This window comes from Danio rerio, chromosome 18 (genome assembly GCF_052040795.2).
Source record: "Danio rerio strain M-AB ecotype USA chromosome 18, GRCz13ab, whole genome shotgun sequence".
Classification (NCBI taxonomy): Eukaryota; Metazoa; Chordata; class Actinopteri; order Cypriniformes; family Danionidae; genus Danio; species Danio rerio.
The window spans coordinates 24,943,163-24,967,100 of record NC_141038.1 but is presented as its reverse complement, the minus strand read 5'-3'; the positions used below and the strand labels follow the sequence as shown (position 1 = coordinate 24,967,100).

General features: G+C 36.8%; 1 long non-coding RNA gene and 1 other non-coding gene across 6 annotated transcripts in view; one reads left to right on the top strand and one right to left on the bottom strand.

Annotated features, from left to right (window-relative positions):
- Positions 1 to 23,938, top strand: part of LOC147832825 (uncharacterized) — a 204,760-nt gene that overhangs the window by 137,991 nt on the left and 42,831 nt on the right. The gene's annotated exons all lie outside the window — the stretch shown is intronic.
- On the bottom strand, positions 18,355 to 23,144 carry LOC141378829 (uncharacterized). The gene is made up of 3 exons (XR_015514969.1): positions 21,548 to 23,144; positions 20,544 to 20,652; positions 18,355 to 18,901 (listed from the first exon to the last, which is right to left on the bottom strand). It is a non-coding gene; the product is annotated as an uncharacterized LOC141378829 (long non-coding RNA).

The following is a 23,938-nucleotide window of genomic DNA, read 5'->3' as shown; positions in this document are numbered from 1 at the left end:
TATTTGCATTCTTAATTGTGGCCATGCAAATGGATTGAGTGGAAGAGGGAGCAGACGCGTATTATTATATTATATTATATTATATTATATTATATTATATTATATTACATTATTTTAAATAACATAATAAAATTATTATATTATATTTTATTATTATTTTATATTTTATTTTATTATTTTATTTTAAATGATACTATATCAAAACCGTTTGCTTTACTCTCACCACTGTTTGTTTCTTAAAAATATGATCAGGTTTATTTAAAGTTTGTCTACTCTTAAAGGGGTGGTTGACCCCATAAAAACTTCAGCTTAAAATTAAATCTCCCCTTCATCTTATTCAGGAGAAAGTCTAAACTGCTGTTCTGCATATAATGGAAGTGGAAGGGGAACAGGAGCTGTCAAGCTGTATGATGTGTTCGCTGTATTCATCCTCTTTTCAGTGATGTGATAGCTCTGTGCGGGGAGGAAATTTAAGTACAATCTCCCATTGAGACTTTGACGGTTGTCAAAATTCACTGAGAGCGGGATGGATGTCTTGTTATAAGGGTGTATTGGAGAGTACAGTATGTGTGTGTTGGACTGAATACTGTATGTTGGGTATTTTTGAACATGCTATGTCCATCTTGAAGGGATTTATCATCTAATAATCAAAAGTATTTTAAAACCACTTATAAAAACTGCAAAGCAAGCATGTAGTTTAATGTTTTAACAAACATTAATGTTAAATTATTAGCATTAAATGTCAAAATTTTGGACCTAGCATGTATTTAAAATGTGTATAAAATGGATCATATTAAAAATATAATTTAAAATAAGTTTAAATATATATGTATATATTATTTTTGTAATAAAAATATGATTTAAAAAATAAATAAAATTGATATTTTTGTTGTATATAAATATATATAAAATGCATCCGCTTGTAAAATATATAAAATAATGTGCGATAGTTGTATTATATACTAAATTATAATCTTTTTTGAAAAGCTTGCTGACAAATGGGTAAAGCCTAAGATTTAGGGATATCTGCAAATACAGTTGAAGACAGAATTATTAGCCCCCTTAGAATTTTTTTCTTCTTTTTAAATATTTCTAAAATGTTTAACAGAGCAAGGAAATTTTCACAGCATGTCTGATGATATTTTTTCTTCTGGAGAAAGTCTTATTTGTTTTATTTCGGCTAGAATAAAAGCAGTTTTAAAAAAAAAAACATTTTAAGGTTAATAGCCCCTTTAAGCTTAGTATATTTTTCTATAGTCTACATAAAATGTCATTATACAATAACTTGACTAACTACTCTATCCTGCCTAGTTAACCAAATTAACCTAGTTAAGCCCTTAAATGTCACTTCAAGCTTTATAAAAGTGTCTTGAAAATATCTAGTAAAATATATGTTTACTGTCATCATGGGAAAGATAAAATAAATCAGTTATTAGAAATGAGTTATTTAAACTTTTATGTTTAGAAATATGTTGAAAAAAATCCTTTCACCAGTGAACAGAAAATAGTGAAAAAAATAAACAGGAGGGCTAATAATTCTGACTTATTAAGAAATATATAAAGCATTAAGATTTATTCAAAGATTATTATCATTGACATGGTAAACTGTTGTTACTCCAAACATTAATTTAGTGTAGTTTGTGTAAATATGCTAAAATAAACTACTATAAAATACTATAGTATTCCATTACTTATTTTTTTATGTGGTTCTGATACTTCAAACTTTTGTGTCTTTACTCACCCTTATATCTTTTTCTAAACCTTTAGGACCATTTTTTAAATTCTGTTTTAAAATAAATGAGCATCCCTCTGCATGGAAAAACAAAAAAAATAAATTGTATTAAAACAGAAGAAAGAAATGCATACATGTGTAGGAAGAGATGAGGCTGAATGAATGACAGACCTCCATTCTTGGCCAAACATTCCCTTCAAACGCATGGTTATCCTTCTTAGATAAGAAAAATCTTCCCATAACTGGAAAAGATGTCGGCAATTTCATTGACCATTGTAACGGCGGCGGCGGCAGCAAGGAAAGGCTCTATTACCCAGGGACTCTTAATCACGGCAGGTCCCATAAGTAAAAGCCCTTATCATGTGCGAGGAACAGCGCTGCGAGTGCCTCATAGATAGAGTGGAGAGAAGCAGACATGCTCGCTCTAATTCCCTTTGACAGTCTGGGGCCTGTTTGCTACCTGGTTAAGCCCCGGCTTTTTCATTTGGTGTTTGGTATAAACTGACAAAAGGGAATATCGGTGCATACAGCTGAAGGAAAGTGGAGAGCTCTTTACGAATGATTGACAGCTCTTGTCAGTCAGTAAGAGGCACCTGCTTAGGCCCTGGCGGAGTGCGTCCTTCAAGCTGAGGCGCAGAGGTGTTGTCGTAATTATCTGGAAAAAAAAAAAAGGAAACACAATTAACAGTGAGCATTTAGCAGCGAGAGATTATTTACTGGGGCCTGTCCAACAGAGGCAGACGCAGACTTTCGCCGGTCTAGAGAGATCTGGGCTGTCCATCAAGTCGGGACGTCCAACTGGACCGATCCAATTAAATGCAAGATGATTCGGCAAAAGCAGCCCTTTCTTTCCAATAATGAAATTCCTTCAGATGATAATTGGCCAATATTGTAATATCCTCAGAGTATCCAAAGCTAAATCTTTAGTCCAAAAACGAACACCGCTGCTATTGTGTGTGTGTGTGTGTGTTCTCAAAGAGTTGCCCGTATGAGTCCTTGGTCTACAGCCATCTTCATGGGAGGTGGGTTATTCAGAGGCCACGGGCATGGAGCTTCTGATTGAGTCATTGAAGGAGTAACAAAAGCCATGAAGGCTTGCGACTGGGACGGGGGGCTGCCAGCGCTTCTCGGCACCAACACCGAACATAGACCCTCCGGGCAGTACGGGGCCGAGCTATAAGAGGCACTGCGATGAGCTACAGAACAGCCCTTTCACTCAGGAGAAGGGGAATCAAATGGGAGTCTGGCTGCGGGGTCTGAAGGTCAGCGAGCAGGTGGGCGAGAGAGGGAGAGGGGGAAGAGCGGGCGGTGTAGCGGCCCATCACATCTGGGCCGAATTAGAAAGGTAAAACAACCGAGGCTGAAAGCAAAAGAAGGGGAGGCATGTGTGAGGATGTGAAAGACAGATCTGCTTTCCAAAGTACGACCAGGTTAGCGAGGCAGCAGGGGGCCCAGATGAAAGTGATTAAGCGGCCCGGCTTTGAGAAGCAGGTGCCCCTCTGCTGGAGAGAGCTTCCCCTACACGTCTAACCACAGACCCACAGTGTTTACACTACCTACCGTCATGCTGCTCCATGACTCACTGAGAGACAACCTGGAAAATGATCAACGTCAAAGCTTTTGCTGCGCTTTAAATCATCTGCCTTGCGGAGCGCAACCAGACGCGCTATTTCAGACTTGAATTGGAGTATTACTGGTACTCTGAACTTGAATATTAATATCCTAATATAATAGTATTAAATTAGGCAAGAAAACAAAGTGGCTGCTATATACAGAGTTTCTGCAGATATCACAATGTCAAATTTAAGACTTTTAAAGACCTTTTTAAGACCATTAATTATTAAATTTAAGACCTTTATCACAATATCAAAAACACACATACACAAAGAGAAAATGCAAAAATTACAAAATTAGTGGCAAATAAATGTATTTTAATTGTACAGTACTAAAGACAGGTTAGATGCACCATTGAACTACAGACAAAACAAACTAACATCTTAATGCTTATTTATACTTTCGCCTGGCGCCACATCACGCACCTCAAGAAACGGACAAGCCTTTTAAACTTTATGCATTCGCCATTGAGATATTTTTTTTTAAATGAAAGGGGGTCGGTCAAAAAAAAAAAAGTTAAAACAGTTAAATCAGACAAATAAAAAGAGAAGTAGAAAGTTTCCGGAACAAGGTCATATCATTAATATCATTGAAGATTTTTCAGGGGGACTCTTTTTTTTGTTTTTTTTTGTTTTAACAAACTTATCCCTCAGGTTTTTCCAAACTTTCATAAAAACTTTCCTCCTTTCCCACTGCTGTTGAAATTTCAAGCCAAGAATTATCGGTCATCTGGTTATCTTTATGATCACGCATGGATGGATCATAGAGATGTATGGCGTATATCTGTTTCAGACAAAAACTCTTCAAACTGTTTGATATTCAACTCAAATCAAATGTGGCGCCATGCAAACTGTTGATCAGAGTCTAAAAAAATTCCATAAATTTCACTATGGCGTTATTTCACTGACAAATGACGTGAGCGCAGTAATACAACTCAAGTGCGCACTCATGTATAAAGAGCAAGCAAATTTCTTTGCTCGTGCACTGATTTCTGGTTTGTGGACAAAACTGCTGTAGATTTTATATTTTTATTTTTTACAATATTGTGTATATTATACTACAATTCACCACACTTTACTGTAGTAAAATGACACTGTATTTTATCAGTTCACTATTCTTAATACTACAGTATGCTGAAGCATCTCTGGAGAGCAAAAGCACGAACGGAGGAGGAAACACAAGACAAAAAAATTGTGAGTCCGCATCGTCCGATGGAGCGAGAGCAGATCATTCGCACATGAGCTGCCAGTGTTTTAAGAGCTCGCGAGCAGTTTTGTCCATGAACAGAGGGAAACTGGATATTACTCGTATTACATGGATGCGCTGCAGACTTGTAATAGTGCGCTTAAGACATTTGTCAGTGAAATAACGCCATACTCCACCAGGCGAAATCATGTGGCACGCACCCACAGTGAACCTTCGCAAAGACAGCAATGACGTCACATTCGCCCTGCGCACTGAGTTAATAACAGAAAGCTGATTGGCTATTGCAAGTTGACCTCATTTAAAGTTGTAATACCGTAAATTACAATTGGACTAGTGAAATAAAGATCTACAACACCACAAAAACCTAGCAACAACAACAAAAAACTATTTAAAAGAAACACTAGATGGAGCATTACATGGACATTGGAAAAGTAAGACTTGTGCAAAAATATTAAAGAACAGTGAATTTAAGACTTTTTAAAGTCTTAAATTTCGATTTTTAAATTTTAGACTTTTTAAGACTCAGCAGAAACCCTTCATATATTTGGTGTGCTGTATTTTTTAATAATTCAATAAATTTTCAATAAAAGTCTATTATTCCACTTTGATTACCACACTTGTTTAGATGTATTTTAACACAGTTTTCAAGATTTTGTCCTCAAACCACTCCTGTGTGTAAAATTTATGCCGGGTTCACACCAAACATCAAATTACAGTATGTAATTGAGTAAACTAAGTATAATGGGAATGCAAATAGAGACAAATTTTCATCAGGAAATACCCAAAACATTTACAATAAATGTTCTAAATTTGCCTCAGTCAAGTTTTTTCTGCGCAAGTTCAAATAATTGAAAGCAAGTGATACATTTGTGTGAGGGAAAACATTCCTTGAGTAAACTAGAGCTAGTGACGCAGTGCTCTGTGTCCATTCAGCTTATTCAATATTCGACATTATAACAAAAACAACAAGTTGCGAGCAGCGATGAAAGGGACCTTGCACCCGGGCTCACCGCTGCCCGGTTACCTTAGGATGACAGAGAACAGTGGACACGAATAATTTAAGCCGATATATTAAAACACTTGAGAAAATGACAGATTTATGCCAAAGTTCCTTCTGTCAGCAGGTGACGCTATGATTGTGATTAAATTTTGGCATGTGGATGTCTTCAGGAGAGGAATCTCATCGAATCTGTGAATTTACAGGCAGATCAGACGTTGTGTGACTATGTTATAAATAGGGCCAGACAGAATCTGTGGACATTTTTTTTGCTAATTCTGCAGAGAACTTTGTAAAAAATAAAATCTACATATTAATGTGGAATTATTTTGGGAGTATCTTAACTAAAAATTTAATATATGAAATAAAAAAAAATATTAGCTTTTTAACTTGTATTTAATGTTTACAATGCAAATCCATCTAGATCCACGTATTTGATTTACAAAGCAATCTCTTATATAATATTTCTACCAAAAGACTATAGAAATAATACTTTGCAAACTGTATTGTAAATAAATCAAATGAACACTTTTATATTGGTTAATAATATTACTGAAATCAATTTTAAATATGAATAAATATACATTTACACACATTTACAAAAGCAAATAAATAGACTCAATGATGGGCTAAAAATCTGTGCAGTTTCCGTGTGTGCCTAGTTATAAGTACCCTCTCCTTCATGACAATACACTGAAATTTGTCAGTTTGCCAAAGACACGCCCTTCTCCGAAAACTCTAGATTTCCGCAATATATCATTGCTAGGGCTTTCAGATAATGCCACCCAAATTTGGTCCTGATACGTTAACATTTGTGGGAGGAGTTTGTTACACTGTAAAACATGTAATTTCCTGTTGCCAGCAGGTGGCGCTATGACTGTAACTGGATATTGGCATGTAAACATGTTCAGGTCAGGACTATGTTCAAATGTATAGATTTTGAGGCAGATCAGAAAAAGGATGCCTGAGTTTTAAGAACTTTCTGTTTCGTAGCGAAGCTTCAAAGTTTGCCAGGCCATGCCCTGGATGGACAAGCCCTTCGATGAATACTCTAGATCATGGTACACCAAACTTGTTCCTAGAAGTCCGGTGTCCTGCCAATTTTAGCTCCAACCCTAATCAAACACACCTGAACAGCTAATCAAGGTCTTACTAGGTATACTTGAAACACCCAGGCAGATGTGGTGAGACAAGTTGGAGCTAAACCCAGCAGGACACAGGACCTCCAGGAACGAGATTGGTGACCCCTGCTCTAAATCTTCACAATTTAGCATCGCAAAAGCCTTTAGATGCAAAACCCAATTTCAGTGTTGATCTGATAAAATCCCCAGGAGTTTGTTATAATACATTGCCTGGAAATGGTAAACACTGCACTTTTTTTTGGCAGAGGAAGTTAAAATATCTGACTTCCTGTTGGGTTTAAAATTTAGCTTCAAGAGACTTTTTGTGGGTATTGGCATGTTTGATGTGTGTGCCAATTTTCGCACATGTGCATGAAATGTAGCTCGGGCCACTCTGTCAAAAGTGCATAGGTGGTGCTGTCTAGCTACTTTTCCACACTTACTTCCGATACTTATAACAAACGTAAATGTTCGCCACTTCTGGTGTGTGTGCAAAGCTTTGTGAGTTTACAAACATGTTTAGACCCTCAAAATCACAATTCATTCTAGAGAAGAAGAAGAATAAGAAACAGAGCAATTTAAATTGGGCCTACGCATCGTGCTCTGTCCCTATAAATATCCTGAATTATGATGATGTGCTCAATGCAATAAATTTATAAACAAAAATGATGCTATAATTATAATATATCAAGTCTATATAATATTTATGAGCAAAGGCCTTGCTTCTGTACAATATTGAATTTCCTTACATCTCTAAATATGCAAATTTGTTGGTTAACATAATTGATTAACATTAATTTCTTACTCATGTCATCAAAGGCCTTTTGTATCTTTTATATATAGCTTAGCTTCAAGGTGGCTCAGTGGGTAGCGATATCGCCTCACAGCAAGAAGGTTGCTGGTTTGAGCCCAGGCTGAGTCAGTTGGCATTTCTGTGTGGAGTTTGCATGTTCTCCCTGTGTTTGCATGATATTCCTCTGTGTGCTTCAGTTTTCCCCACAGTCCAAAGACATGCGCTATAAGTAAATTGAATAAGTTAAATTGGCTGTAGTGTATGTGTGGGTGTGAATGCAACAATGTATGGGTGTTTCCCAGTGCTGGGTTGCAGCTGGAAGGGCATCCGCTGCGTAAAACATATGCTGGATAAGTTGGCGGTTCATTCGAACACCTCAGGTTCTCCCGGTCATCTTTGAATGTGATCATAAGCAATACACTGGGGTATTGACATCTATTCCGAAAGCTTTTGCGATGATGTTTAGTAATGTGGTTGCCAATATAAATAACACACTTTATCTGCCGCCTTTGTTGATAAATGGACAAGATTTTATTCGGAGTGAAATGCATTTTGCAGTAACGATTTTATTAAATTAACTCAACATAAATTTCCAATATAAGCTAGTAGGAATAAATTGTCTTTTCTTTTTCCCCAAGAGCTCTGTTATTGAATTAAGAACTATGTTTCTTTCCCCATATCTCCCAAAGCTAAAGAAGTACACTTTAAAATATTCAACATTTACCCATCTTCAGAGTTTCTTAGACAGATTTAATTTTGATCACAATAATTGTAGATTTTGTGAGGTTGAAATTGAAATGACTGCACATTTATTTTTTGACTGTTTATATAATAGTTCTTTACATTTATATACGTAGCGCTTTTCAGGACAGTTAAAGCACTTTGGGGGAATCTCCTCATCCACCACCAGTGTGCACCATCCACCTGGATGACCCGGCAGCAGCTATATTGCAATAGACTACACACCACACACCAGCTGATTAGTGGAGAAGAGATGAAGAAGCCAATTATGATATGGCTATGGTTAGGAGGCCATGTGGGCAATTTTGGTCACGTTACCCTACTCTTATCGAAAAACATCTTGGGATTTTTGTGATGACCACAGGGAGTCAGTACCTCAGTTTAATGTCTCACCCAAAAGACTGTGCTTACAGATTTATTTTCACTATACTGGGGGATTAGGACCCACTTAGATTTCAGGTTGAGTGCCCCCTACTGGCCTCAAGAATACCACTTTCGGCAGCAACCTAGCTGTCTCCCATCCAGAAACTGACCGGGCTCAGTCCTGCTTAAATGTTTCTCTCAAATATATTTATATTTTATATTCAGGTATAGGTATATTTTATTTGGTTTATTAGGGAAATATATAATATTACATTTTAAACCTTGTGATAATGTGAGGAAGAAACGACATTGTTTATCATACTACATGTGAATATTCAAGTAAAAAAACTGCATGCCTTGTGTTCATCAGCCAATCAGAATCAAACATTTAGAAACCCTGTAGTATAAATTGTAATTAATATTGCTTTAATATTTTATTCAGATTATTGCGCACAGTAATGATTAAAAATGCTAATGGTTAATTTTTAAAACGAGTTTAACATCTCATCCAAAAGACGTTGCTCACTGAGCAGTATAGAGTCCCCTTCACTATACTGGGGCATTAGGACCCACACAGACTGCAGGTTGACTGCCCCCTGCTGGCCTCACTAACAACACTTCCGGCTGCAACCTAGCTTTCCCATGTGATCTTCCATCCAGGAACTGACTGCGTGCATCCCTACTTAGCTTCAGTGGGCAACCATGTGAGAGTTGCAGAGGGCTAGCTGCTGGCTTAGAGTATAAAGCAGAACGTGGTCTGATTCATTCGACTGGCTAAATGTTTCTCTCAAATTGTCTTCCTCAATTTTCTAAAAAATGATATTTTAAGTGGTTTATTGGGGGAAGATGTTAATATACAATTTGAATTGAATAATATTCTAATGTTGGAGAAGTTTTAGTGCCTTTAAAAACCTCAGGTTCTTCCAGTCGTGATCACAAGGAATAATCAACATCATTTATCATACTACATGTGAATATTCATGAAAATACCTGCACACCTTGTGTTCATCAGCCAATCAGAATCAAACAGTTAGAAACCCTGTAGTATAAATTGGAATTAATATTGCTTCAATATTTTATTTTAATTATTGTGCACATAAATTATTAAAATGCTAATGGTTAATTTTTAAAACCTAGTAAAAATCTTCTGATTGATTTATTGGCTGCATCACGCAGTACTGTATACACCTGGCATAAAGCGCAACGTTTTATTATACCGCTCTGTTTAGACAGTTTGAGAGATGAATTAGAGAAGCTACATTTCATGATTGTGTTTGTTTTAACCTGTGTTGTTGCACCTTTATGAAACATATCATGCCGGCTATTCAATTATTCAAAGTGGATTACCTCATCTCACTTTACCTCATCAATTAATTGTTGGAGAGTTATTTGAAACTACCGTGCCGTGAGATTTCTTGGCCGGTTGATTTAATGTCCTCGCTTCGCCCTTTCTCAACCACAGCGCAGAGAAGAAACCCTTTTGAATACAGCATTGTGAATACTCCCATAATTCCCCTCGGCTCTATAACATTCACTGTCTACCATCTTCTTGTCCTCCCTTGTTTTCCCAGCTAGGACTGACAAGTTTGATAATTGATTCATCGCTACATTAACTAATGCAGTAATCAATTATTCCAACTGTTTTTTTGGGGGAGAAACAGAGGCATATTAAAAAGGCATTTATGTCAGCCGCTCGCTTTGGAAATGTTTTGGGTGCAATGTGAGCTTTATCGGATGAAAAGCGCTTCTAGCATTTCCCCCCCCCCCTCTCGGAGTCGTTCTCCTCTTTGCTCGTTCAGCTGCTAACTTAGTTAGGCAGCACAATGAAGTGGAAAGTTTCCCTGGTTCTCTTTTTCGCAGAATTTTATCGCACCGTTTATTCCGACATGACAAGAGTAGCTCTGTGGGCCGGGCGATTTGTTCGCATGCATCTGTTGGCTGGCGAGTGGGAAGAGCCCTGGCTAGGCTTGAAGGCCAGCGTGTAGGAGTCAAACGCTATACGCTAACTTACATATAAAGGGAATGCTAAAAAGCTTCTACAAACAGCATTTCTTTTTTTATGGGGTTTTGTGTAATTTAGTTCCAGGAACATGGTATGTTGAGCAATATATGAAATGGTGGTACTAGTGAGCAAGTTAGCTGGTGAACTTTTAATGATTTCTTACATTAAAGTGCACGGCTTCTGAAACAAAATCTGAATATACAGTAGCTGAAATGAAACAATGCATCTGCAGTGTAACAGTGAATGCATTGTGTAGATCTGTATTGACACACACTCATTATTTAAAAATCCACTCACATTAAAAGTGATTATGTGGCTTAATTACGATTGATCCGTCATGGATTTTGGCTGTTATCTTTTTCAGTATTGTGCAGCATTTTGGCAATGCTGAAATTGGCACAATTTTCTTGTCTGTGCGGATGTGACATGTAATGCGTTTTCCACGTGATGAGTGTCAGGATTCTGTATTTGAAATCGTGTCTGTTTCTATGATTTTGCAGCTGTCAGCTGAGGTTCTAATTGTGTTTTTGTATATTATTGAAACTGATTAACCTTAGCTCACACACACTTCTTTCAAGAAATGACATTTTTCTGTGGCTTGTTGAAATTAATTTGTGAATTTGATTTTAGAAACTGCGAAAAGACTTTTGGATTCTATTATTAATATACTAATGTATTTTAAAAAATCACAGACTTGTTGCTATTTTGTTGATATTTTGTTTACTAAATGTTTACGTCTTTCGGATGAGACGTTAAACCGAGGTCCTGACTCTCTGTGGTCATTAAAAATCCCATGGCACTTCTCGTGAAAGAGCAGGGGTGTAACCCCGGTGTCCTGGCCAAAGTCCCTCTATCGGCCCTTAAGATCATGGCTTCCCAATCATCCCCTTCCACCGAATTGGCTCTATCACTGTCTCTCCACTCCACTAATAGCTGGTGTGTGGTGAGCGCACTGGCGCCGTTGTCCTGTGGCTGCCGTCGCATCATCCAAGTGGATGCTGCACACTGGTGGTGGTGTGGAGAGACCCCCCTCATGATTGTAAAGCGCTTTGGGTGTATGGACATACACAATAAATGCGCTATATAAATACACATTACATTTACATTACATTTTTAGTATTTATTTAATAAGAAAAGTAAAATGATTAAAGCTGCATTTTAACATTGTTTGTGTTTTTTTTTAAGTTTTGCGTACTGTAGTCATTGATGTCAAAACAATCTGCTAACATAACTACAAATTTAAACTGTAGCTGGCACTATTTTCACATCTCTCTGATCATATTTGTGTTTGTGATAAGATTCTGTATTTGAAATTGTGTCTGCTTCTACAACATTGCAGATATAGTATCAATTGAATGTGCTTTGGCATATTATTATCCTGGATTCATTTGATTTCACTCATTCTTCATGGGATTGCCTGGATTTATGATTGTTTTGGTTCTGTGGCGTTGCGTTCAGTGTGGACAGACAATTCCAGAAATTGCTGGAATGTTCTCAGATCTTGTTTGAAAAGGAAAAGGGATGTAAAAGCCAACTCATTCTCGTTTCTTGTACCATCTTGCAAAAATGTTTTATTATTATTTCAGAAACAAATTTTCCTTAGCATCTTTCATTTGCAGTTTCTCTTGTTGAGTGTCTTCTGTTTTTTTTTGTAGTGCACTATGTAACTTTTCACTCTGTGTGATGTATGAGTACTACCAGAGTTGGGTGTAAGGCGTTCCACAGTAAGATGTTACTGTATTCTAATAACATTTTTGTACATTGTGTAATTTGATTACAGTTACTAAAGTCAGTGTAGTTGTGTTACTTATGTTACTAATATAGTTTTAGGAGGAAAAAAAATGCTTCTTTTAAATCAACATCAGTTAATAAGCATGCGTTTTTAAATTTCTGCGGCGAACATCGTGCTGTGTTTCTTCTTTAAGTAGAAATACAGACATTACTTTGATTTCATAGAGTGTAAAAACAAAAATTTTGCTGTTAAATTCAGTCTGTGTCTAGTCTCTAGAACTTTCGACTGATTTTAAACCGACAAGCAACTTGTTCAAGCACTAGAACAGAAAGCATATTACAACAATACTCGTCACCAAGGTGGAGGCACCCAAAAACACAACGGCCCAACTCAGCCTAAACATGCTAAATTGTATTTTTGTGCAGGATCTGGAATGAAGGTATCTTCTGAATGTGAAGAGAAGCTTACCTGCTTAATGGGCCGTTCACATATGGCTTGGCCAGTCACCATATCTATTTTTGCTGTACAATATATTGCACCAAAATATGTAGTGATAAATGATGTTATTTTCATTTTAAGACCATTTTATGCCACTCATTATTAGGCATGGGATGATAACCGTTTTCAAGGTATACTGTGGTTTGGAAAAGTCAAGGTTTTAATACCAATTTTCTGTAATACCGTTCCTAAGGTATGTGTATGATTTTTTATTAACATTTTTTTTTTAAACAACAGTATCTCCAGCAGAAAAGCCATTGAAAGACGCCGTTTTAAATGATGAAGAAATCTGTGTTTTTGAAATTAATGAATGGCCATGATGTGGATTTAATTGAACAGATATATATATATATATATATATATATATATATATATATATATATATATATATATATATATATAAATATATATATATATTCAATTAAATCCACATCACTGCCATTCAAACCCAAACCTTAAAAAACATCAATAATTAATGCAAGTCATTATTATCATTACTAGATCATCATCAGGCTGAACCGAGCATATTCCATAGCGAACAGATTAGAGTTCATTAGGCATTGTGAACGGCTTTACCTGTAGGTACCAATATACTGTTAGCCAGACTCTTGCCATGCAGGACTCATAAATAGCCAGCTTAATTACAATTTCACACAAATCAAATGAAAGAATGAAGCGATCAATAAATCAGTAGATCTCTGGGTAGGCGCCTGCAACGACCTCATTCCTTTATTTGTTTTCTCTCTTTACCGCTCCTCCTCTCCTCGCCAGTGGGGAACAGGAATCCCAAATTATCCACAGGGTTATGGGGCACACTGCCCTGGAGCCCCTCACCCCATAGCAGAGGTAACGTATTCAATGGCCCGGGGCGAGTGGTGCTGAGAGCGAGCCCTGCTGAATACTGATGGCGGAGCAGGGGAGCCAGTAATTGGTGCGCTGGAGGAGAGGGGAGAGAAGGGCAAGCGCAGGGAGATGATGGCTTTGTTTCCCCCTGTCTGTCTCACGCCTAGACTCCTCCCCCTCCTGCCATCAGCCACCCCATACCCGTCCTACACGCTGCTGTCCATCAAATATTACAATTCTGATATTATTTATTTACTCAACCCCCATGTTGTGGTCACGGGGGCCTCGAAACCCAGTGACAATGAGGTACTGTACCTACTGTATATGATCATGGTGTACTGGAGCGTATCAGAACACAGATTTCAGCGCCACTTAAATGCCAGAGCTGTCGATTGAAATCAGGGGTGAAGAAAATAGAAGATTGTAAACATGCTTATTCATATTAAAATAAACAATAAGCGATACATTTTAGATTTTTTTTGCCCATTTTTGCACAGAATTTTGAAAGTTGGAAATAAATTAAATAAAATTTAAAATGTTTTGATTTATACTAAATGATTTTGAGAGTATAGTAGGGAGTGGAAAATGTATTGAATGTACGAGTGTATAAGTTTTAAAATGCAAATCCTGTTAGATCCACTCATTTAGTGAAAAAATGCCACAATAGGTGTCATATATTGCATTCATTAAAAAGACAAAATATTATACTGCAACAATTATATGCTAAATTAAATGTGTAGATATTTGCATATTAATCAACAATACAACAAAAAAATTGTGTTTTTGTAATAGTAGATTACCTGCAGAATAACATTAACATTTTCTGATTTTTAATTTTCTCATTTTAACTGTAAAGCAATAACGCACACCTTATGTTATGCTACTTTGGAACAATTATTATTGTTTTCCTCTCTGTTGAGAAACACTGAAGTGGAAAGATGGAACTGCAACAACCATAAATGATTAAACAGACACAGAAAGTTATTGTACGATTGACTGCAACGTACACTCACCGGCCACTTCTTTAGGAACATCTGTCCAGCTGCTCGTCAACACAAATTTCTAATCAGCCAATCACATGGAACAAACCGAGCAACAAATGGCCTCCACAGTAACCTGACTCAATCCAATAGAGCACATTTAGGATGTGGTGGAATGGGAGATTTACATCATGGATGTGGAGCTATCATGTCAATAAAAACCAAAATCTCTGAGGTATATTTCCAGTACCTTGTTGAATCTATGCCACCAAGGATTAGGGCAGTTCTGAAGGCAAAAGGAGGTCCAACCCGGTACTAGTCAGGTAAACAAATAAAGTGTCCAGTGAGTGTACAGTAGAACAACAATATTTTACATTTTTTAAACTGGTTTGTTTGTTTGTTTGTTTTGCAGTGAAGGCATACATGATCCTGTCATTTTCTGCAAATAAACTGCTGGAATTTAAAGCTGGGTTGTAGCATACTGTACATACTACTTTGTGTTTTAGTAATGTAACTGCTGTTCAGTGCCACATTATTGTAGAAATGTTAAGTGGCTTAGATTTTATTGTGAATTTGTGTATTTTACAGTATTCTATTTACTTGTATTTTTAAATTTATTGTGAATATGTTCAGCTTTTAGCATATTGATCATGACAAATCTACTAAAACAATTGAGTTGGCATTGATATCTTAAAAAACCATAAACCATACCCAACCATAGTTGTCACAGTACTAGTTTGTACTTAACATGAATTCCAAAAGAGAATGTCTAACCAAAGACAGTGAACTGAAGCTGTGGTCACCATTCACTCTGTATTTTTCAGTCATATGGATTCCAAATTGTATGAGGGGAATTGGTTGAATTATGCCCTAAAGCATATGAACAAAGTCTTTGTCAAATCATCTACAGTATTTGGTACTGTAGACATTTTCAAAAGGCAGGACACCAACAAATCATAGAAACATACCGTCATGGTGCTGAGAGAGAACCTGGACGGTGATCAGAGTCTGTAAAGTTTGCTTTAAATCATTTGTCTTGAACCTAATGTTTATTCCAAACGCAATGGAAGGCAGATGAAATATGAGCATATCGGTTGGTTCTTTATCTGATAGACTTTATCCAATAGAAGTTTTATTAAGAGACCACCAAGCACTTGAAATTTACTATAAACACAACTTTATTTTCAGAAGGTATTAAGTTATTTAAAAAGAAAACACTATTTATTGCATTATCAACTCTGTGTAAATATATAAAAAAGAATGTGTAAATGGTTCCTGTGTATGGTGTTCAGTCTGGGTATGTGAAGATGCGTGAAGTGCTTTTTTTTTTTTTTTTTTTTTTTACAAAGTGGCATTGCCAACTGCTGGCCTGGCATGCATAATGTAAAATTTTTTTGTTATTTTCCTGGATTGTTTGGACAACATTGTCGTCTGTGTGTGAAACATTAAAAAAGTGCAAATTAACAGGTTAAAAAAAATCAACACACATAGAAACACTTCAGATCTCTTATTTAATTATTATTATTTTTTAATTAAAATATATGGTAACACTTTAGTTTAAGTCACAATTCATGATATTCACTGCTGGCTTGACCTGCCTGTTATTGTGATATAACTAACAAAAAAACAAAGACCGTTTTATTGGATGTAAACGGAAACAACGGTCCCATTTTCTGTTTTACATTTTTAATTTCTATAGCTTCCGAGAATCCAGAAAGAGCCACATATTGATATATAATGTTATGATAGCTTTTTAAACGGGATTTCTCTGTTTTTTCAAATTTAATACCGTAAAAAATTATTTTAAAGAATTGTTTTTTATTGACTATATGATTTTACATATAGGCATATTAATCTTAAATTTATTTTTTAACAAATGTTTTACAGGAACAAAATTATTTATACTGGGCAATTCGCGAATAAAAATTATAGTGAATAAAAGATCATGTCCATGTTTTGTAGGTTGTAGTCACCCCTGTGTATGTAGCTTTTAGCATAGAATTAATGTATTAACAGAATTAATGTTTATCCATTAAATAAAATATCTAAAATACCCTGGTGTTATGTATAAGAGCTTCTAATGCAAAAAAAAAAAAGAAAAATAGTTTGCAGTCAAATATGATGAGTATTTATTTTAGCAGAGGAAAAATATTTTTATATATTCAATAGAAAATTAAAATATAAAGTGTAAAAAAAAAATCTAATTTTGGACAGAATTCAGTGTAAGATATAACACATTATTTAGAAAAATATACAGGCCACTGAATTATTTTTTGTGTATAAACATGAATGGCAGCTGTTGTCTTGATCCAACAGCCGCAAAACTACAAGCTGAATGCTGTGAGTTTGCGTCAGGATGATGATACAGTACATGGGGGAAACCTGATATTTACTTTCCTAGTGAAACTAAAACATGTACAGGTAGTAATGGATAATTTTTATTTAAGTACATTTTTGAGGTTGTACTTATATAAGTACAAAAGTGTAATCAGTACTTCAACTTTTACCAGAGTCGTACTTTTACCAGTACTTTTGCCATCTCTGCCCAAAACCTAAACCCAACTTCCACCTTACTGACTATTAATAAGCAGCTAATTAGCAGTTTATTGAGCTAACAGTCTTAGTTAACTGTTTGTTAATAGCATGAATTGTGACCTAAAATAAAGTGTCACCAGATGTATTAATAGAAAATAATTGAATCCACTCATAAAATATTTGTAACATGCAACCAAAAAAAGCCGTTCCTACTCAACAGATTATACAAGGCGTCATCTACTATCTTAGTTTTTAGTTTTCCCTGCAGTTTTGAAATGAAAAGGGACAGATATGTTGTTGTTTTCATTTTGTTTTAACTCTAGCACTTATCATTTCACTACACGTTACACTCACCCCATGTCTGAACAGTGTAAAGGAGCAAAGCGCGGCTGTAGCACAGGGGTAAGGAGAGAAATATAACCACATGGGCCTCGGCTGCTTGTCAAAGCTAAAGAGGAGAAACTAACAGAGGCTTCAGTTTGCTGGCTAATTGGGCCCTGGTGGCTGACATCGCAGACTCATGAGCAAAACAAACATCATTTCAATATCTCCACAACTGGACCCTTTAAACCATGATCACAGAGCAAAGTGGTTCCAATGCAAGACCACATCTAATTAATCTGAGTCAGGAGCTTTAAATGAAGTTAAATTCTCTCTCTTTTTTTCATCAATGGTGTGTTCAATTAAGATGTGCGTGTTAGATCTGGAGGACAGTTCATATGGCTGTAATTAGCAGGCCTTGTTAATGAAAGAGGAGGCAAAGCATGCCTGCGGATTGACTGCGCTATCAGTGGCAGCGGGCAGTGACCTCTCTAAAACCTCCGTCTCCAATTATAATTGATATGTAGGCTGATTTCAATAACATAAGAATTTTTTTTGGTGTAAAAAAAAGAGAAATTGTTTTACAGTAAGGAAAGGCAAAAGTAACAATTATTTCACAAGAGGCGAGACAGGAAGTGAGAACAAACCCTGGAGTAACTGTTGATTGTGAATACATGTTGTGTATGATTGTGTTTATTATATAAAAAAGGGAGAGAAAAAAAGTTCTGAATGAATGGTGAAAATAAAAAGGGATATCAGAGCTCATTTTCAGCTAAGTAAAAGTAAATGGCACTAGTTAGCTGTTTCCTTTCCCAAGCACACATTTTAGATGCCTTTTATCAAACTTAAGTTAATAAACTGATTCTTTAGTTTTTAGTTTAGTTTAAAACTTTATTAATCCCCTTTGGGGCAATTTGTTTCGACGTGGTGGTGCTTTATATAGTATAACAAGACTGACACACTTAACACAATAAACATCAACACTTAACAGCAAGTTCAAAAAACAAATAATAGTCCATCGATTAACTACATTTATTACATAACCTAATTGCTTCAGGCACAAAAGTAAATTTATAACTATTTTAGACTTGTCACGTTACTGAATTAAAAGAAAAACTGTCAATTTACTGCACAGATTTAAGGCACTGTTGATGGCTTTCTTAAAACAGCTCTAATTTGCCTTTTTGTTCACGTGTTTAACAGAAATGACTGTGATTGGCCGAGAAGGTCATCGGTTCACAAGTTTAAATGAAACTTACTGAATGATATTGAAGTGATGTTTACAACATTTCTGCATTTTGAAATCTCTGCAACAACTGGAGGTTTATAGTCCACAGCATGTTACTGCAATGTTTACAGTACTGGTTCAATACTTCCGGGTTTCTTCCCACCGCAGCCTCGCTTTGGTTCTTTAAAATGGCGGCTGTGTAAAAAAAGTGTACAGTTAATATTTTATACACTCAATGGAGGCTTTATTAGGTACACCTGTCCAACTGCTCGTTAACGCAAATTTCTAATCAGCCAATCACATAGCAGCAACTCAATGCATTTAGGCATATAGACATGGTCAAGACAATCTGCTGCAGTTTACAACTGAGGTATGCTGAAGAGCATCTCTGAACACACAACACATCCAACCTGGGGGCAAATGGGCTACAGTAGCAGAAGACCACACTGGGTGCCACTCCTGTCAGCTAAGAACAGGAAACTGAGGCTACAATTTGTACAGGCTCACCAAAATTGGACAATAGCAGATTGAAAAAAACGTTGTCGAGTCTGATGAGTCTTGATTTCTACTGTGGCATTCGGATGGTAGAGTCAGAATTTGACATCAACAATATGAAAGCATGGACCCATCCTGCCTTGTATTAATGGGTCAGGCTGCTGCTGGTGGTGTAATGGTGTAGGGGATATTTTCTTGGCACACTTTGGACTCATTAGTACCAATTGAATACTGGAATAAAACTGGAATTAAATAGTTTTAAAGTCTATTAAGTTTCGTTTCATTCATTTAAAGTTCATTGCTTATAGAGTTGTTTAAATACTGGTAAAGGTTTCTAAACCTCTCATAGCAATTCTAATAATGTTAAAAATTTGCATCATGAATGTGCAGCTGACAAATCTGCTGCAACTGCGTGATGCTATCATGTCAATATGGAGGAATGTTTCCAGTGCCTTGTTGAATCTATGCCACGAAGGATTAGGTCAGTTCTGAAGGTTAAAGGGGGTCCAACCCGGTACTAGTAAGGTGTACCTAATAAAGTGGCCGGTGAGTGTATCTGTATATTACATTGCTATTTTATTACGTAATAAGTTATTTTCTAATTCTGACCAATCACATATCATTAGTTACATTCTTTGGGGTATCTGTTTTGTAATATTTGTGATATTGTGACAAATCGATGCATGTTTTTGACAGCAGAAAAATCAAACGTATCAAAAAAATAAATCAACCAGTGGCTGTTATTGGTACAGCACCTAAACTAAATCTCACAGAAACCTTACATTTTGAACATATCCTGTTTAGACATACAGTATGGCATTGATTTGGGGAAAAAAAAAAAAAAAAAAAAAAAAATATATATATATATATATATATATATATATATATATATATATATATATATATATATATATATATATATTACTGTGACTAATATAAAAATAAAACAAGGTACCGTTACACCCCTAGTGAAACCAAAGCTGCATTTGTATTGCCGTGCTGTTTCTGCCAGTTTTAACATATACTGTAGACCCATTACATATGCAATCTACCTGTGCAGTGCAACATGACCCAGACAGAATTATAAAAGAAAAAGCAATCCACCTGATTGTCTTTTTGTGCAATGATTTCACCCTGTCGCTTTGGTGCCGTGGCAGATTCCAGAACAGCAAATATACATATTCATCCGACTCCTATAGAATGTGTCAAATAGAGGTGTCCTAATTGTGTCCTTGATGAAAGGCTATTAATATTGAACACTTCTGCAGTCACCCATGTGTCTGCACTTTTTTTTTTTTAACCGTGAGACAAAAAGCAGATCTCTGCTTATCTCTAATGATACCTGAATCCCATGAGGTGAGAAGAGAAACTGCGAGTGGCTCCAGTAGATTCATCAAGCCAAATATTGCGTTCTTTCCTCAGGAGGCTGAGAGTCACATTGCATTATATCACTGTTAATTAAAATGAAATATGCGGTTAAATTATTCTGTGTATTGTTGCCTGACGGGGTGTGCGCACGCTAAACGGCGACCATTGAGGCGACAACAGATAGCTAACAAAGGTGTCTTTCTCTCTTTCTTTCCGTCCCCATATCTCCCTTTCTATCATTTCACCAATTTCCACTTCCATGCCTCTCTGTTCTCAAGGTCCTGCCTCAAGGGTGCACAACGCAATTCAGTCTGGGCGAAGGGAAAAAAAAAGCCAGAGATTTCCCATGTTTATTAAACTACATTTTTCCTTGATTATTGTTATAATGTTTCACCAAGAGGGCTGTCCTTTTCTATTAACTTTGTTTAACGTTTCCTCGCTATGACGATAAAAAGGAAAGAAAAGGATGGAGGAAGTAAACACAACTAGCGGCGAGCGTTTTGCTTGGTCGCAGAAGGGGTGACTTTGTTTCAGAGGCAGTCGCTGGCCCTTCCTCATCATCCTTTCATCCGAGCCTGGCCTTTCTGCTCCTGGAGCCGAGGCTGTCAGGGCCGCACCTGTAACGGAGAGACCTCTGGCCTTGCTGCCCTCAGACTCTCAGTGGCGCTCCTGAGACTGGCCACCCCAGCTGTTAGCTACATTCTAATGCACTCCGAATAATATTAAAGCCAAATCAGTTGAATTTATTAATCCGGACAGGCCCCTAAGAGAGATGCTTTTAAAGGCCAGCGACTTAATTTAAGCTCTTAGAGGCTACCCCTGTGCACTTGATGTATTGCGAGGAATTACGACTCGGTGTCAGTGAGCGTAATGCACCCACCGTATAAATAACATGCAAAACTACAAGCGGCACACACCCTCAGGCTCAATTGCAGTCTTAACTTTATGATAAAATTAATATTTGTACCCGCTACTGACCGTAATAGTCTTTGCTAGTCTTTGTTCATCTGCATACGGTGCTGTTTTCCTTCAGGAGGAGGATTGGGAATCTCTTCTGCAGGCTGAGCTTGTAGGTTGAGATCCTCGGTTGGGGAGAAGAGTGAAAACAATCAACCTTGTCATTTGGATCTCATTAGTGTCTGATTCCAGGAAAGCCCCCTTACGTTATTGGTGTCAGAACTGAGCCGTGACCTTGGCGATCTCAATACAGCGACGTTGAGCCCCTCAGAAACCCGCCGAGTCTCTCGTGTGTTTTTTATTTTGACTTGCTACTAAGGAAAGCAAATCAGATGTAAAATAATGTGACATCTTTAGGTTAACAAGGAGATTGTGTTTATCGCTGCCTCAGCAGGAATACGTGTTGAGACGAGGGAGGGTCATTTTAAGAATGTAGACACAATTGAGGAAACAGGGCATCTTATTGAAATGAGACTTGGTTGGCAGTGCTTTTAAAAAGAGCATTCCGCACCTGCAAAATAGTATTGCAGTACACTTGGTATTTTAGTTTGACGCCCGCTTCGGGGCTGCATATCAGGAGAAAAAAAAAATGAAACAGGTTGTAGGGGTCCTTGCACACAGTCTGCCCATGGTGCTGCCTGAAGGACTACCATGGAAACAAGGAGTGCGACAGGCTCTGGGGGACCTGCCACAGCTGCGGGCTCTTCCTTTCTGACAGCCTGATGAAGACATCAGCTTCATAGCGAGCAAAACAACAACTATTGAAGGAGAAAAAGAGAGAGAGAGAATGATGCAAGCAGTGTTAACTGCTGTGTGGATGAGATGTTCATTAGTGAGTTTGGGGAACATACGAGAAATGTATTTAGGGACCATATTGCCAGTTTAGTAATCTTTGGAGAGTTGAGGTTTCAATCCCTGGAGACCCAGGCAAACTGATAACATGATTTTGTTTATTAGACAACACAGAAGGAGAGGGGGAAATGATTCTTTTATCTACTGTCTCCATTGTCCTCGATCACTTGCTATTTTACTGTACAAGTGCTGAAATTGTTATACAAGAAAAAATAAACGTAGGGAAAAACATTAGGGAATGATGCAGTTCTTTCATACTATCTATATATAAATAGTATGTATTTTTAAATAAATTATATTGGTTTCTCCATACATTTCATACAATCCCACCATTTGTGTACATGTTTATGGATACTCTTTTAATTAACAAACAGCAATTATTCTTGTTTGTTTGTTTTTTTCTTCAGTGAACCTAAAATTTATTAGGACAAATAATTCTTGAAGTCTGCAAATTTGAAGATGCTACCAACATTAATATTGTGACACTTTCCAAGTGAAATGGAATTAGAAATGTGATAATCTGTTTTTTTTTTTTTTTTGTCCTGGATTCGGAGCATTTGAGTTTGAGTATACCGATACCGAAACCCAGTCCGATACTTCTATAATACAAAAAAAAAAAAAATTTAAAATAAAGATAAAGATGAGTGAAGAAACAGATCCAGGATGTTCCTTGATTTTTATTTAATTCATGTTCTCCCTGTATTGTGTCGAATGTTTGTTTTTGAGGTGCCTTATCAGGTTTGTTGTGTTAAATGTAGCCTTTTCCTTTCCACTTCTTGCAATCTCAAGTTTACACATCTCACTGTTTGCAAAGGCAATGTTGTCATCAACTTTATAATTACTCCTGACATACTTGTGCTTTCCGCTTCAAGCTGCTTCCGTGTTCTACTTTTCCAGCACTTAACCAATAGCGTCTCTGCAACAAAGTGATATCATGCCACTCGTGTTGCTGTTTCTGTGTGAAGTCAAGAAATATATATATTCGAGTCCTGATCGGTAGGTATCATCCGATTCTGATCGAGTCTGAAACCGCGTGATCAAGCCTGATTTCCGATCACGTGATTAGATCTGGGCATCCCTAAATGGATTATTATATATTTTAACTTTGCTTATTAAAAATAAAGGTTAACTGAATTTATTAATCACGCCACATGCCATGCGATGACATGACTTTTCCCCCCACTGAAACACCTAAAAAAAAAATCACAGTTGATATAACAGCTCAGTATTAGAGAATTTTGTGCATGATTTATCATTTATTCATGTCCACAATTGGACAAAAAAATGCTAAGATTTTCATCTAGGCAGTTTACCCAAAAACACTTGTCAACATAAGCTCTGCAGCGGTCCTCTTTTTACGAGAGATTCCAATCGGCAGCCTCTTACTTCATCCACGTTTTGGAGCTGGTCTTAAATTTTTGAAGACCACTGCTCTCCTCCAGCACAAACACTTCACATCCACTTAAAGGCTCGCTTTCAAGTTTTGGTGCTAACCCGACGACTGCAGCTTTCCTGCAAGCATTGTTTAATTGGTTTCACCTCACGCAGACATCTGATGGG